Here is a 13,824-nt window from a genome sequence, read left to right on the forward strand (position 1 = left end):
CTATGAAATTGAATTACTTTACTTTCGTTCTTACAATCGATTTGTACTATATCTGTATGTTCAGTTAAAATTATTTTTTTAGAAACATTTGAAATTACGAAATATTTGGCATTCTTAAAATATCTATTATTAATTACGCAATCTGGTACTGTATATTATGTTTATTTCTGAATTCATTTATAAAGTAATAGAAATTCATTTGTCATGAAAATTTGTAAACCCTTTGGAATATTGTTATTAGTGCAGAGTGAGGAAGTAGTAGCGGGGATGCCTCTGATGTGATCGGACTTGTTTGTGTGTGAAATCTTATGGGATTTAACTGCTAAGGTCATCAGTCCCTAAGCTTACACACTACTTAACGTAAAGTATCCTAAGGACAAACACACACACACCCATGCCCGAGGGAAGACTCGAACCTCCGCCGGGACCAGCCGCACAGTCCATGACTGCAGCACCTGAGACCACTCGGCTACTCCCGCGTGGCGATCGGACTTGTTTTTGTAATTTTGAAAGAACAACATAATTTCGGCAATGTTAATGTGAAAAATCAAAAGACAGTGTGATATAGTCACATGTGACGCAAATAAACCTCAAAAAATCTGCACACGCATTCTTCATATTTATTTACCCCAATTGGAACATGAGAACCATAATGTGAAAATTTCAGCTTCAAGAATCAGACCCCTAGATACGAAGAACTGGAGCCAACTACAAGGAAAAAGATAAATAAAATGTTTTTTGTAAATCTTACTCCTTTAGAATTTTCTGAAATGACTGTATCATCGACTACAGTAGTGACAACAAAGGAGAGAGGCGTAGGTTACAGACGTCACCAACTCGTTGTCCACGTACGTCTCCAAGTCCCGCAGGAGCATGACTTTACGGACAAGTGTGTGGTGATTGTGGCGGCACGTCGCGAGCTCACCGACTTTGACCGTAAGCTTTCTATAAAATATTTGTATCTGTGAATACCGAATATTTTGTTTTCCAAAACTTTCTCCTTGTGTGACGTGCACTTAAGATGTCGTGTTCAACAGCTCAGCAATGCTCACTGTTTGTTGGTCCTGTGATGCGCATGCGAATAGTGAAAGAATGTGAAATTAATTTAATTAAATTGTGTGCACAGCGAAAACTATACAAAGTGTTTCCGTAAGAGTTTACAAAAATGAAACAGGACATAGATAATGATCCACTAAACAATTTGAGACAGGGAAACTGGGGTCGGAGAAGCCAGCTTCAGGATGTATGGAAGTAAACTTGGTTCAAATGGCCCTGAGTAATATGGGACTTAACTTCTGAGGTCATCAGTCTCCTGGAACTCAGAACTACTTAAACCTAACTAACCTAAGGACATCATACACAACCATACCCGAGACAGGATTCGAACCTGCGACCGTAGCGTTCGCGCGGTTCCAGACTGTAGCGCCTAGAACCGCTCGGCCACTCCGGCCGGCCAGAAGTAAACTTGTTCACCGATTTGTCTAGCATGACTGTTTTCCAGCTTATTTACAACTAACATGCGTACAAGTATACACGTACTGTTCTGTTTATTTACGTGTACATTATTTAAAAAATTGGTTCAAATGGCTCTGAGTACTATGGTACTTAACGTCTGAGGTCATCAGACCCCTAGAACTTAGAACTACGTAAACCTAACTAACCTAAGGACACCACACACGTCCATGCCCGAGGCAGGATTCGAACCTGCGACCGTAGCAGTCGTGCTGTTCCGGACTGAAGCGCCTAGAAACGCTCGGCCACCGCGGGCGGCTACATTATTTCCTGCAAGGAAATAAGAAAGACGATCCTGATTACCAGGAAGTCATGGTGCAGGTTTTCTTCACTTTGCGTGGCCACAAGGTGGCTCCGTTGTATCGTACTTACATTGTCCAATGACAGAACTTGCTATGAATCAACGACATATCCATCCATTACTCAGTGCTTTTCAGAGACGTATAGTACAATACGATGGAGCAGTACCGGTACAGTATCTCGTGGTCGCTGAACTGGAACGGGAAAGTCCTGTTCCGTGGCCTGCGAGGTAACCTGACCTGAATTCCCTTGAATATTTCTTATGGGGATATCTAAAGTCACTTGAGTATGAGACCCTAGTGGATATGTAGATGGAAGTAGTTGCCAGAATTGTAGCCTGTGATATGATTCGAAACACACCGCCGGTCGGAGTGGCCGTACGGTTCTAGGCGCTACAGCCTGGAGCCGAGCGACCGCTACGGTCGCAGGTTCGAATCCTGCCTCGGGCATGGATGTGTATGATGTCCTTAGGTTAGTTAGGTTTAATTAGTTCTAAGTTCTAGGCGACTGATGACCTCAGAAGTTAAGTCACATAGTGCTCATAGCCATCTGAATCATTTGAACCGAAACACACCAGGGATGTTCGTGACGGTGCGTCAGAATCTTGTTCGTCGATGTCATGCTTGCATTGAGGCTGATGGCCGTCAGTTTCAGCAAGTTTTGTGAGATACAGTTCAAATGGTACGTTCATTGTGTCAATGATGGTATTTCCGTTAATTAATGTAAGTAGAAAAGTACACAGTAATGTGATTTTATTCCTATTACAGCCTTAAGCTGGCTTCTCCGACCCCACGTGCGCTGCCTCAAATTGTTCAGTGGAGCATCCTCTATGTCCTGCTAAATTTTTGCACGCTCTTACGGAAACACCCTATATAACTGAAACTCAATACAGAAGTGCATTATGAATGAAGCGTGATATGAAGTGCAATGTTTGACTTCGAAAAATGGTTCAAATGGCTCTGAGCACTATGGGACTTAACTGCTGAGGTCATCAATCCCCTAAAACTTAGAACTACTTAAACCTAACTAACCTAAGGACATCACACACATCCATGCCCGAGGCAGGATTCCAACCTGCGACCGTAGCGGTCACGCGGTTCCAGACTGTAGCACCTCGAACCGTTCGGCCACCCCGTCCGGCCGAATAACCACAAAAATAAAATACTATTGTACTGAGAATAAAATAACTATGAAATTTCCAACTTTGTTCATTGAATACTAATACGCTTGCTTATCACAAAACCTGATAATTTTGACTATATACTTTTTTTCATAAACAATCTGTTCCAAATTAATGGTGAACTGGCGTAAGGTGCAATGCACACACGACAAAATACAGGAAACTTTACTAACAATGATGGAGGTGGGTTTTAAATTAAAGAAAATCGATCTTGAAAAATTAAACTCTGATTATTGATAAAAATGACTCTACGACATGAGAAGACTCTAATAACTGCGAAATTCTCTCATTATTAAAATTACAGACATCTCCACCAATTGCATAATTTGTGACATAATGGAAAGCAATAACACTAATCACAAATATTATTAATTATCTGGGGTACAAGGATTTCCTTCAATTAATAATTATGATAAATAAACATCTCATTCTTGGGCATGCAACGGTTACCTTTAAAAACTGTCCCAAAAATCTTCTCCATTAATACAAAGAATGAAGTATCTTTATAAACAATCTTGGATATTAATAACCGCTTCAGCTGTGTTTAGTCCTTTATTATTGGATCACTACCGGTTTTGCGGTACTGAAAGTTACATATTCAGATGAACATATGACTGTAACATTAAAGCGGCAAAGCTTGGAACCTTTTCAGCCTACATTCGTTGTCAGAAGAGAACACGAACAACGAATGTTGAATGGAAAGCTTTCGAGCTTTCCCGCTCTAATGTCTCAATCATACAGAGTGATAATTATTGAACTATATGAAATAAAATCGTCATACATTCTGAATGTTTTGCATTAGGACGTTCAAACTGCACGGTTGGCCGCAGGGGATGATGGGAATTAGTATGCGCGTGCGCACACGCCTTATTATCGGGCATTTGCATTTGGATGGATCCGTCAATAAGCGAAACTGGTGCATTTGGAGGACGGGTAATCAACATTTCGCGCTCAAGAAGTCTCTTCACACTCAACGGCTGACTGTGTTGTGTGCAATGTCCAGTTACGGAATAATCGTTGCGATATCCCTTGATGGCACGGTACCTAAATGTTTTGGAAAATGATTTTATCCCCATTACGCAAAGTGACACTGATTTCAACAAGATGTCTTTCATGGAAGACGGACCTCGACCCCATCGAAGTAGAAGAGTGTCTGATGTCCTGGAGGGGCACTTTGGGGACGGCATTCTGCTTCTGGTGTGCCTAGATGCCACTGCCATTTGCCTCGATTGGCTGCCATATTCTCGGGACGTGTGACTTCTTTTTATGGGGCTATATCACACAACGCGTACAGCAATAACCCCGAAACCAATTATTAGCTGAAAACTTCCGTTCACGAGGTCATCGAGAGCATCGACGTTCCGACACTTCAGCGGGTCATGCAAAATTTTGCTATTCGTCTACGCCACATCATCGCCAAAGATGGCAGGCATATCGAACATATCATAACCTAAATCCGAATATCTGTACTGACGTTTACATGTCGAATAAAGTGTGTGCATGCCGTAGTTTGTTAGTAATTTACATTTTTTCATATATTTCAATAATTCTCAACCTATATGTTCGCCTGAAGATGTGGTTTTTGTGCCACAAAACCGGTAGTGATTCAATAATAAGGGACTAAATACAGCTGAAGTGGTTATTAGTACCCAACTACTCATGGCTGTGGTTCCCTTACCTACAAGGTTGTCTGCTTTACAAACAGGTTTTCATACACATAATAAAGTATTCCAGATAGTTTTCCCCAGATTCACAAATAACAGACCTCATTCTCTGAAAGACTTAACTGCTCGCTAATTTGCCTGAAGTAAGACTGCTCCAGTGCTGCACAACTGACTGAGTGGCGAGTGAACCACAGATAAAACGAAACACAGAGTCAAGGATCTTACTCGCTACTCGTGCAGTGCACTCAATCATCTTTGTCCCACTACAGTAAAGATGAATTATTCACAATAGTATAAAACATATGAAATCCTTAATAGATGGTAATCGTTGCAAAATCCATTCCGTATCGAACATTAAACAATAATTCATCTTTCCGAGATCAGCATTGCCTAGGGAGGAACATCAATGTCGCAGAGACAACGTATACATTCGCTTAAGCCGTCGCGCAGTAGACAACGCGTGTTTGTCGGACAGACGTGACGTAGTCACTGCAGAGCCGTGTGGGATGATGGACGGTCTGTGGTAAGTCTGATCATTGCCAATTTGAATATGAGCCGATTTCTACAAGGGATATAAGGAGGCAAACGAAGAGTGAAAATGTCAAACGTTGTAACAAGGGGACCATACGAACGTCCGTTCACCGATTTAATTCATGTTGACAAGGTGAGCAGGGTAGTCTAGGACTTCTGGATATGCAGACAGGAAGACGAATCTCCCAGCCGTTTTCGGGAAAATGGAGTTTGCTTACATACTTAGTATGATCGCAGTATCGACGAGTCCGCAGCTGGCGGAGTAAGCGATTTGTTTCATAAGCGCGAGATTTATGAATCGAATGGCACTACCGGTACATCTCTTTTTTAATTTCCACTTAATTCTAACAACTGATTTATTATGACTGTGCAAATTATCTGTATTAAATGATTCGTTTATTATTTTCAAAATCTTCATCTTGGGAAGCACGATACCACACTGGACTCACATTCTAGAGGACGACGGTTCAAACCTGCGTTCAGCCATACCGATTTAGATTTTCCGTGATTTCCCTACATCGCTTCAGGCAAATGCCGAGATAGTTCCTTTGAAAGGGCACGGCCGACGTCCTTCCCTAATCCGATGGGACCTCACTATTTGGTCCCCTCTCCCAAATCAACCAAGCACAGCGGGAGACACAAGAACTTTCAGTCAAATCAGTATATCCATTTCATTTATATTATTGTATCTACATTTTTGAAAACTATAGTGTGTAACGCATGGAGCATCACACGAATCAGGTTGATACTGATCATAGAAACACGGGAAACAATACTTACGCCTACATAAAGCACGTGTAATGATAGACGAAAGTTTGCCTGTGTATGGTTTTTTCAATTCGTGTGCTGCAAATCAAACTTGGGTTAAGTTGCTAAGCGGTTCTCCGTCATCACGCAGTTTCGTTGCGTGCGTCACATATATGTTGTTACAATTACGGAGCCAGAAAAAAAAAAGAATACCGGAAGCAGTTACGATCCAGAGGCTTCGCTGTTATGAAACTAAGGACTTACTCGCTTCGCTGCGAACTCCATGAACGCTAGCGACCTCATAAAGTATACAAGCGAGTTTAATAAATCCGATTTTCTCGAAAACGGTTGAGAGTTGCATCTCTCTGTTTGCAATGTTGCTGCTCTACACACTCTATCAAAGTGAATCAAGCTTGTGCGGCCCCCTTGTAAGTGGCAAACCTCACATTTGTCGGGAGAATTTTTTAAAAAACTGTCTTTTTATACATAACTTTCTGATAACGCGCGCCGCGGAATTTGAATCCGCGCCAGACGTCATGGACTTCGAATACCCACAGAGGTCTCTGCACCATTGCGCCGTAAGCTGTGGCGGCGCGCGCCTTCTGCCCCGCTTTTAGTGTGAGGGCGCCACAGTGGAACACGTGGTCCCAGCGGCCAATAGCGGCGCCCCCGATAGAGTAATTAAACGCCCGCCACTCGCTCAACCAACCCCATCTAGCCTGGATCTCCGCCCCCCCCCTACCTTTTATAAATCCCTCCAAATCCTTGAACGCCATGCTCTCTGCCTTGCCTATCGCATCCGTCTCCCGTCCCCCACGCGGATCCTGTATGATCTCATCCCCTTCCCCCACCTCCTCCTTTTCCTTGAAAGAATACGGATCCTGTACACCTCCCGTAAACTTGATCCTCCTCACCCGCTAATATTCCTGATCCTCTCCCACCCCCGCCCGCAGCCGCGCCTGTATTCCCACGTCCCACCCGGTCTCCATCTCTCCACCCTCCTTACTCTCTCCCAAGGTGGCTTCCGCCAGCTCCCCCTCCCTGATGATGTCCTCCTCCCCTCCATCTACCCCTCCTATGAACTTTGACCCTGCCCCCCCCCACTTCCGGTGTCCTTTCCCTTAGGCACCCTCCCTCCCTTCTCTTCCCTTCCCTTCTCTTTCCTTTTCCCCCATCCCCTCCCTCCACCCCTCTTCCCCTGGGCTTCCCCTCCCCCTTCCTCTCTCCCCCCTCTCTCCCCTGCCCGTGGCGTCTCTGCTCTCGCCTCTCGCTCTCCCACTTCCCCTCCTCCTCCTCCTCCTCTCTTGGCAGGTCCACGGACTCGCACACGCCTAGTGAACATTCGCGCGCCGGAGATCATCGCCCTCGGTTTAGTGTCTGTGCCGTCGTGTTTGTGCCTCAGTGTTTTTCGCCGTCCACGCTCCTTCGTTCACATGTGCCGTCTAACTCGTCAGTGTTTGTGCACAGTGCCGACAGTTTTCTTGTTTGTTTCGTCGAGTGTGAACGGCTTCATGTTTTTTAAATTATTGTATCTACTGTTTTTTAAACCGCCAGTCTGTTCCTTTTCTGTCTCCCTTTCTCTTTTATTGTACTGCTTATGGCTGAAGAGTGGAGTACACTTTTCCGCTGCCAGCCCACCTTGTATGGGGTGTTCAAATTACAATAAAGAAAAAAAAAAAAAAAAGCTCAACCAACAACCCCACCTTCTCCTTTTCCTTGAACACATTCACACATTATATATTGTCCACCGCCTTGATCCCCCTCACCCCCTGGTGTCTCCCTTCCTCTTCACCCCCAACCAGTTGCCGCGCCTTTACCGTTGTGTCCCTCCCTCTCTCCATCTCCACACCCTCCATCTCCTTTCCCTACACAACTTCCACCGTCTACCCCTCCCGGATGATGAGCTTCGCCCTGACATCTACCCTTCCTACCAACTCTAACCCCCTCTTCCTGCCTCCTCCTCAGGGCTCCCTCTCCTCCCCCTCCCTCCTCCTGAGCGGCTTTCCCCTCCTACTCCCCCTTCATCTCTTGTGCCTCCTTTCAGTGTCTCTGCACTCCCTCCTGCCCTGTCTTCCCTCTTCCTCTCCCACCCCACGTGTCTCCTGCCTCTTTGTGAACCCACGGTTGCCCCTCCTCTCTTCATCCCGCCGCTTCCCCTTCTCCCCCTTGCTCTCCCGTCCTTATCCATCCTCTCTGACCTTTCCCTCGGCAGGTCCCACCTGGTAGTTTTATTCTTCGTCGTGTGTGCTCCAAGTGGGTTTTAAGTGTGTTGTTTCAGAGTGTTTTTAATACTGTGGCCAACTTTTAACATGTGCATGCGAATTCAGTGTCTTCTCTGTGTTTTAAGAATCGGCAACTGTGTTTTTTAATTTTCTGGTGACTTTTTTAACTGTCCCCCATGAACGTCTATATGTCAGTGTATTTTTACCTCCATTTTCTCCCCTTACTCTGTTTTATGTTCCCATTTTTTATCTCCTTATGTATGTATCATTTTATTCTTGTTTTAGTTGTCATGTCACTTGGCTGAAGAGCGGCGGATTGTGCCGCTGACAGCCCTCCCCTACCCATATGGGGCAGGGGAATGAAATCACAATAAAGGAAAAAAAAAAGTTCAACCAACCAGTCTAATCTCGCTTACGTCCATGTACACCTCGCTTTGCACTAGACTGCTTACTTCCTGGTTCGTGTACGAGTGGATTTTGTTACGGGTGCCGCTGATACTGAGGCAGAGTACAGAAACACAACATTAATCATTCAACTAGAATAACTGTAGCAAAGAAAACCGTCTCTCAAACCTTTTAAATTTTTTAAAAGACAATAATTAAATTAAATTAAAAAAGTCTCTCATTATTAACTTGTGTTTCTTACACAACTCAATTCTTGGGATCAGATGTTGCAAAATTTACTGCAGAACTCCTTGTGCTATTGTAGGAGAAATGGCAACATTGTCAAGAAGTCTTTCTGTTTTACAATTAATAAACGTGACTGGCCTGGCAGATGAAGTATGGCATGGTGCACAACAGCCACGATGTTTCCTCTTCTGAATATACTCACTTTTTCCATTCCTCTGTTTCAGAATAACAGTTTTAATAGACATTTGAGATGGGCGAGAATGACGCACTTTGATCATTTGCATTTGCAGATCTAACACGCCTGCACTGAAAACAATATTTAGCAGCATCTTTAAAATTAAAGAAGTTGATTGTATGCGTTGGTAATACGTGGAATAGCCTGACAGCTTTACTTGACCTAATAATCTACATCTACGTCTATGCCCTGCGAAACACTGTGAAGTGCATTACAGACGATCCGACTGTGTTAGTTACTAGTACTTTTTCCTGTTCCATTTACGTATTGAGTGCAGGAAGAATGTTTAAATGCCTTCGTGCATGCTGTGATTAATCTAATAGTGTCCTCACTATCCCTACGAGAGGGATATTTGGTGGTTGTAGTATATTCTTATGGTCATCTATCTTCAAAATTCTCCCAGTTCTATCATCACCTCTGTGACATTCTTCCGGGGCTCAAAGAAACCTGTGACCAGTCGTGCTGCCCTTCTCTGTATGCATTCGATATCACCTGCTAGTCCTGTTTGGTACGGATCCCACATGCTTCAGAAATATTTTAGGATGGGCTGCACGAGTGATTCTTAAGGAATCTCATTTGTAGACTGGTTGCTTTTCCCTGGTATTCTACCAGTAAACCGAAGTAGTTTCCGTTCAGATTGTACTTCCTTGTACCACAATGGTATGCATTCACACTGAAATAGCCGGACATGTCCAAAAGAACATACACCACATATATAATTATACATGTAACACGGTCCTTGATTGTTCTCCTCACAATCCAGTTTACAATTGGTTTATTTCAGCCTGTTGATAGTGTAGGTGAATGCCGGACCCAATGCACTTTCCTAGGGAACATCCGAGGTTATCTCTACATCTGTTGATGATTGGCCATCCAAGATAACATTTTGCATCCGCTCGTCCAAGAAATTCTTAGTCTAGTCGCAAATTTCGTCTTATATGCCACACAATCGTACTTTTCATAAGAACCCGCCAGTGCAGCCGAGAGCGCTAATGCATTCCTGGACTCGGGTAGGTGCGCTGGCCCCAGATCGAATCCACCCGGCGGATTAACAACGCTGGCCGGTATGCCAACCAGCCTGGATGTGGTTTTTAGGCGGTTTTCCACGTCCTGCTAGGTGAATACCGGGCTGGTCCCCACGTTCCGCCTCAGTTCCATGATTCGCAGACATTTGAAAACGTTCACACTCTTCCATGGCTTGCACTAAATGCAGACAGCTGGCGTGTATTAATTCCGTCCTGGGGAGGGAGGGGGGGGGGGAATCTAGAAATATTGCATCTAACTGACTGCCTTGACCCATGGTTTTCAGACTGAGCAAAGCGGCACAGTGGTTAGTACACTGGACTCACTCTTGGGTGTACGACAGTTGAAACCCGCATCCTTCCATCCAGATTTAGATTTCCCGTGATGCCCCTAAATAGCTCCCGGCAAATACTGGGATGGTTCCTTTGGAAATGCAAGGCCTCATCCTTGGCACAATTCGAGCTTGTGCTCCATGTGTAATGACCTTTATGTCAACTGAACATTAGACCCAATCTTTCTTTCTTTCTTCCTTCCACGGTTTTCAGGATGTCATGTGACAAAAGTGCGAGCTGGGTTTCGTGTAGATATTGCCCAAAAAAATCCTTCCTTGTATTTCTTAGTATCTAATTGCAAAATCACTGTCGTAGCTGAATAAGCTGTGCTGACTTACCAAAAGCTAGTGTATTCTGCCTCAGGCTAAATGGAGGAGACCTTGAGGCATCGCACTTCCCACTCCAGAAGGAAACACCGTTTGGTGCAAAGATCATGCGTAACCTAGTAATGAATATTTGAAACATTTCTTCCATGATTTCCGTCTTGGAACATGTCAACAGATTTGCAACAGAGTGCAGAGAACACAGTAACACTGAAAACGCGTTATATGAAAAAATAGTAGGACGCTTCACATTTCCACTCTTGAAATGCACAACATAGGCTTCAGCAGCCGATGGTAGAGTCGTCTGCCTGTGTGGTCCTATGATATTTGGCCACTATAATTTAGGTTTAGGATGAACGTGACGATAGCCTGATGCGCACGTGACTGAAGTGATATTTGTATCTACAGTAACTGTAGATTACCTTGGACGCAATGTGCGATCTTCAAGTGGTGCACAAGCTGTGTCACGACTGCTGAACGTTCCCCGGTTCACCGTTCGAAAAGCGCTGCGAACAACAGTGAAATGGTATGTCTACTGCTGTTCCAGGTTGTCGTGGATGTAGACAGTCGTCACACCGAGCTATATTTGTAACCGTAACGCAGACATGATTTGTAGTTAACAAATGTGGATATTTAAGTGTGTTTCTTTCAATGGTTTGTTCGTTATTTCTCTTACAAATGTTTTCACAATGTTTCACGGTTCTACAATCACTCGTTTTTCATGGGTACCCTCTGAAGTAGCGAAAGTTTTTTTTTAATCATCCTACACTCTAACAACGCATCGGGATGTGACCCACAGTCTCTGCTGCTGAGCTAGTGGACGATGCCGCCGTAAGCATTAACATCGCTGAGGGTAGGCTAAAGATAGGGAGAAAATGAAAATTACTTTATATATATATATATATATATATATATATGGTGTTACAAAAAGGTACGGCCAAACTTTCAGGTAACATTCCTCACATACAAATAAAGAAAATATGTTATGTGGACATATGTCCGGAAACGCTTACTTTTCATGTTAGAGCTCATTTTATTACTTCTCTTCAAATCACATTAATCATGGAATGGAAACACAAAGCAACAGAACGTACCAGCGTGACTTCAAACACTTTGTTACAGGAAATTTTCAAAATGTCCTCCGTTAGCGAGGATACATGCATCCACCCTCCGTCGCATGGAATCCCTGATGCGCTGATGCAGCCCTGGAGAATGGCGTATTGTATCACAGCCGTCACAATGCGAGCACGAAGAGTCTCTATATTTGGTACCGGGTTTGCGTAGACAAGAGCTTTCAAATGCCCCCATAAATGAAAGTCAAGAGAGTTGAGGTCAGGAGAGCTTGGAGGCCATAGAATTAGTCCGCCTCTACCAATCCATCGGTCACCGAATCTGTTGTTGAGAAGCGTACGAACACTTCGACTGAAATGTGCAGGAGCTCCATCGTGCATGAACCACATGTTGTCTCGTACTTGTAAAGGCACATGTTCTAGCAGCACAGGTAGAGAATCCCGTATGAAATCATGATAATGTGCTCCATTGAGCGTAGGTGGAAGAAACTAAAATAAGCTCTAACATGGAAATTAAGCGTTTCCGGACACATGTCCACATAACATCTTTTCTTTATTTGTGTGTGAGGAATGTTTCCTGAAAGTTTGGCCGTACCTTTTTGTAACACCCTGTATATATATATATAGTTAAGGCTCAGCGGCCACTTGACCATCTTCTTCTGTGCGTATGCACAAACAGTTCCCGAACTCTTACGGGAATCGGCAACGCGCCGCGAGTAATGAGTATAATGGGCGGGGGCACTACGAATGTAGTGTTGGACAATACGTTGAGAATGTAGGTTTCGCGGGAGGCTTGCCAGAGATAAATCCCTGCAGTCGCGCTAGCCTCTGTGTCCTCGGTGGCTCAGATGGATAGAGCGTCTGCCATGTAAGCAGGAGATCCCGGGTTCGAGTCCCGGTCGGGGCACACGTTTTCATCTGACCCCGCTGACGTATGTCAACGCCTGTAAGCAGCTCAGGGTGTTCATTTCATTGAAAATTACTTTTGTTGTCACCGTCTACGACGATCACTGCATTACCGACACGCTGCCTAATAGGGACAGGGTTTAAGCGCAATCCTATATTTTTCATCGTCTTTTCTGTATAACGTATTTGGAAAATGAAAAAGTAGAACTGAAATTAATGGATTAAAAGAAATGCGTAAATGTCACTCCCACGTCTATACTTCCGTTGGAGCAACCCTGTCAGAACTAAGTTTTTGTCTGTTCATCCTTCTGACTGAAGGTTTGTGGGACTTAGGCCATTGACATATATAATAAAATGAAACATCTGCAGCCGTCCTTTCGATGTTATTTATTACATAGAAACCAGTTTAGGTGACTCAGTGCACCATCTCCAGGGCTTAATTGACGCTGACGGGGGTTATCTCCAATCGTATACACGATCCCAACAGTATGTACAACTGGAGGTGACCCCCTCAGCGTCAGTTAAGACCTGAAGATGGCGTATTAAGGCATCGAAACTGCTTGCTGTATAATAAATAACATCGAAAGAACGGGTGAAGATGTTTCAATTTATTACACGCTGTCTGAATCATTTCTTTATTCTCTGACGAGAGCCGTTTTTGTTCTCCGTTATCGGTGCAAATTCGTCTGGTACCGACTTCTATAAGTTTACTTTCGCTTACAAGCCTTGAAATTGGTCGTATGTAGTCGCACTGTCTGAGCCTAGCGACCGATGACCTCAGCAGTTTCGTCCCATAGGAACTTACCACAAATTTCCAAAATTTTTCCTCGTATACAGAGTCAAACCACAAGTAGTATGAGCACTAAGGGTACAAATGAAAGCAGCGAGTGCAGGAAACAAGTAAATAATCCTAACAGAGCAAGGTCTGGAAACCAGTGGTTTTCCTGATAAGAGTGACGACTGTGTACACGAACACGTTGTAACAGAGTCCCCGAGGATCGAAACTGCAGATATGCGCATCAGGACAGACACATTACAAGTGTTCCACACGTCCACCGTTCTTGTGAAGGCAGGCTTCAGCAAGTCTCCTCATCGATGCCAGTACACGTTAATAAATTCCAGACGTTTTCCGAATGTGTTGACAAGCAT

The 13,824-nt window shown here is 44.1% G+C and overlaps 1 protein-coding gene and 1 non-coding gene across 2 annotated transcripts in view; one reads left to right on the forward strand and one right to left on the reverse strand.

The window, feature by feature from the left end:
* The window catches only part of LOC126092719 (uncharacterized), an 806,259-nt gene that overhangs the window by 628,056 nt on the left and 164,379 nt on the right, over positions 1-13,824 (reverse strand). The gene's annotated exons all lie outside the window — the stretch shown is intronic.
* On the forward strand, positions 12,603-12,676 carry Trnat-ugu (transfer RNA threonine (anticodon UGU)). The gene has a single exon. It is a non-coding gene; the product is annotated as a tRNA-Thr (tRNA).

This window comes from Schistocerca cancellata, chromosome 7, assembly GCF_023864275.1.
Source record: "Schistocerca cancellata isolate TAMUIC-IGC-003103 chromosome 7, iqSchCanc2.1, whole genome shotgun sequence".
NCBI lineage: Eukaryota > Metazoa > Arthropoda > Insecta > Orthoptera > Acrididae > Schistocerca > Schistocerca cancellata.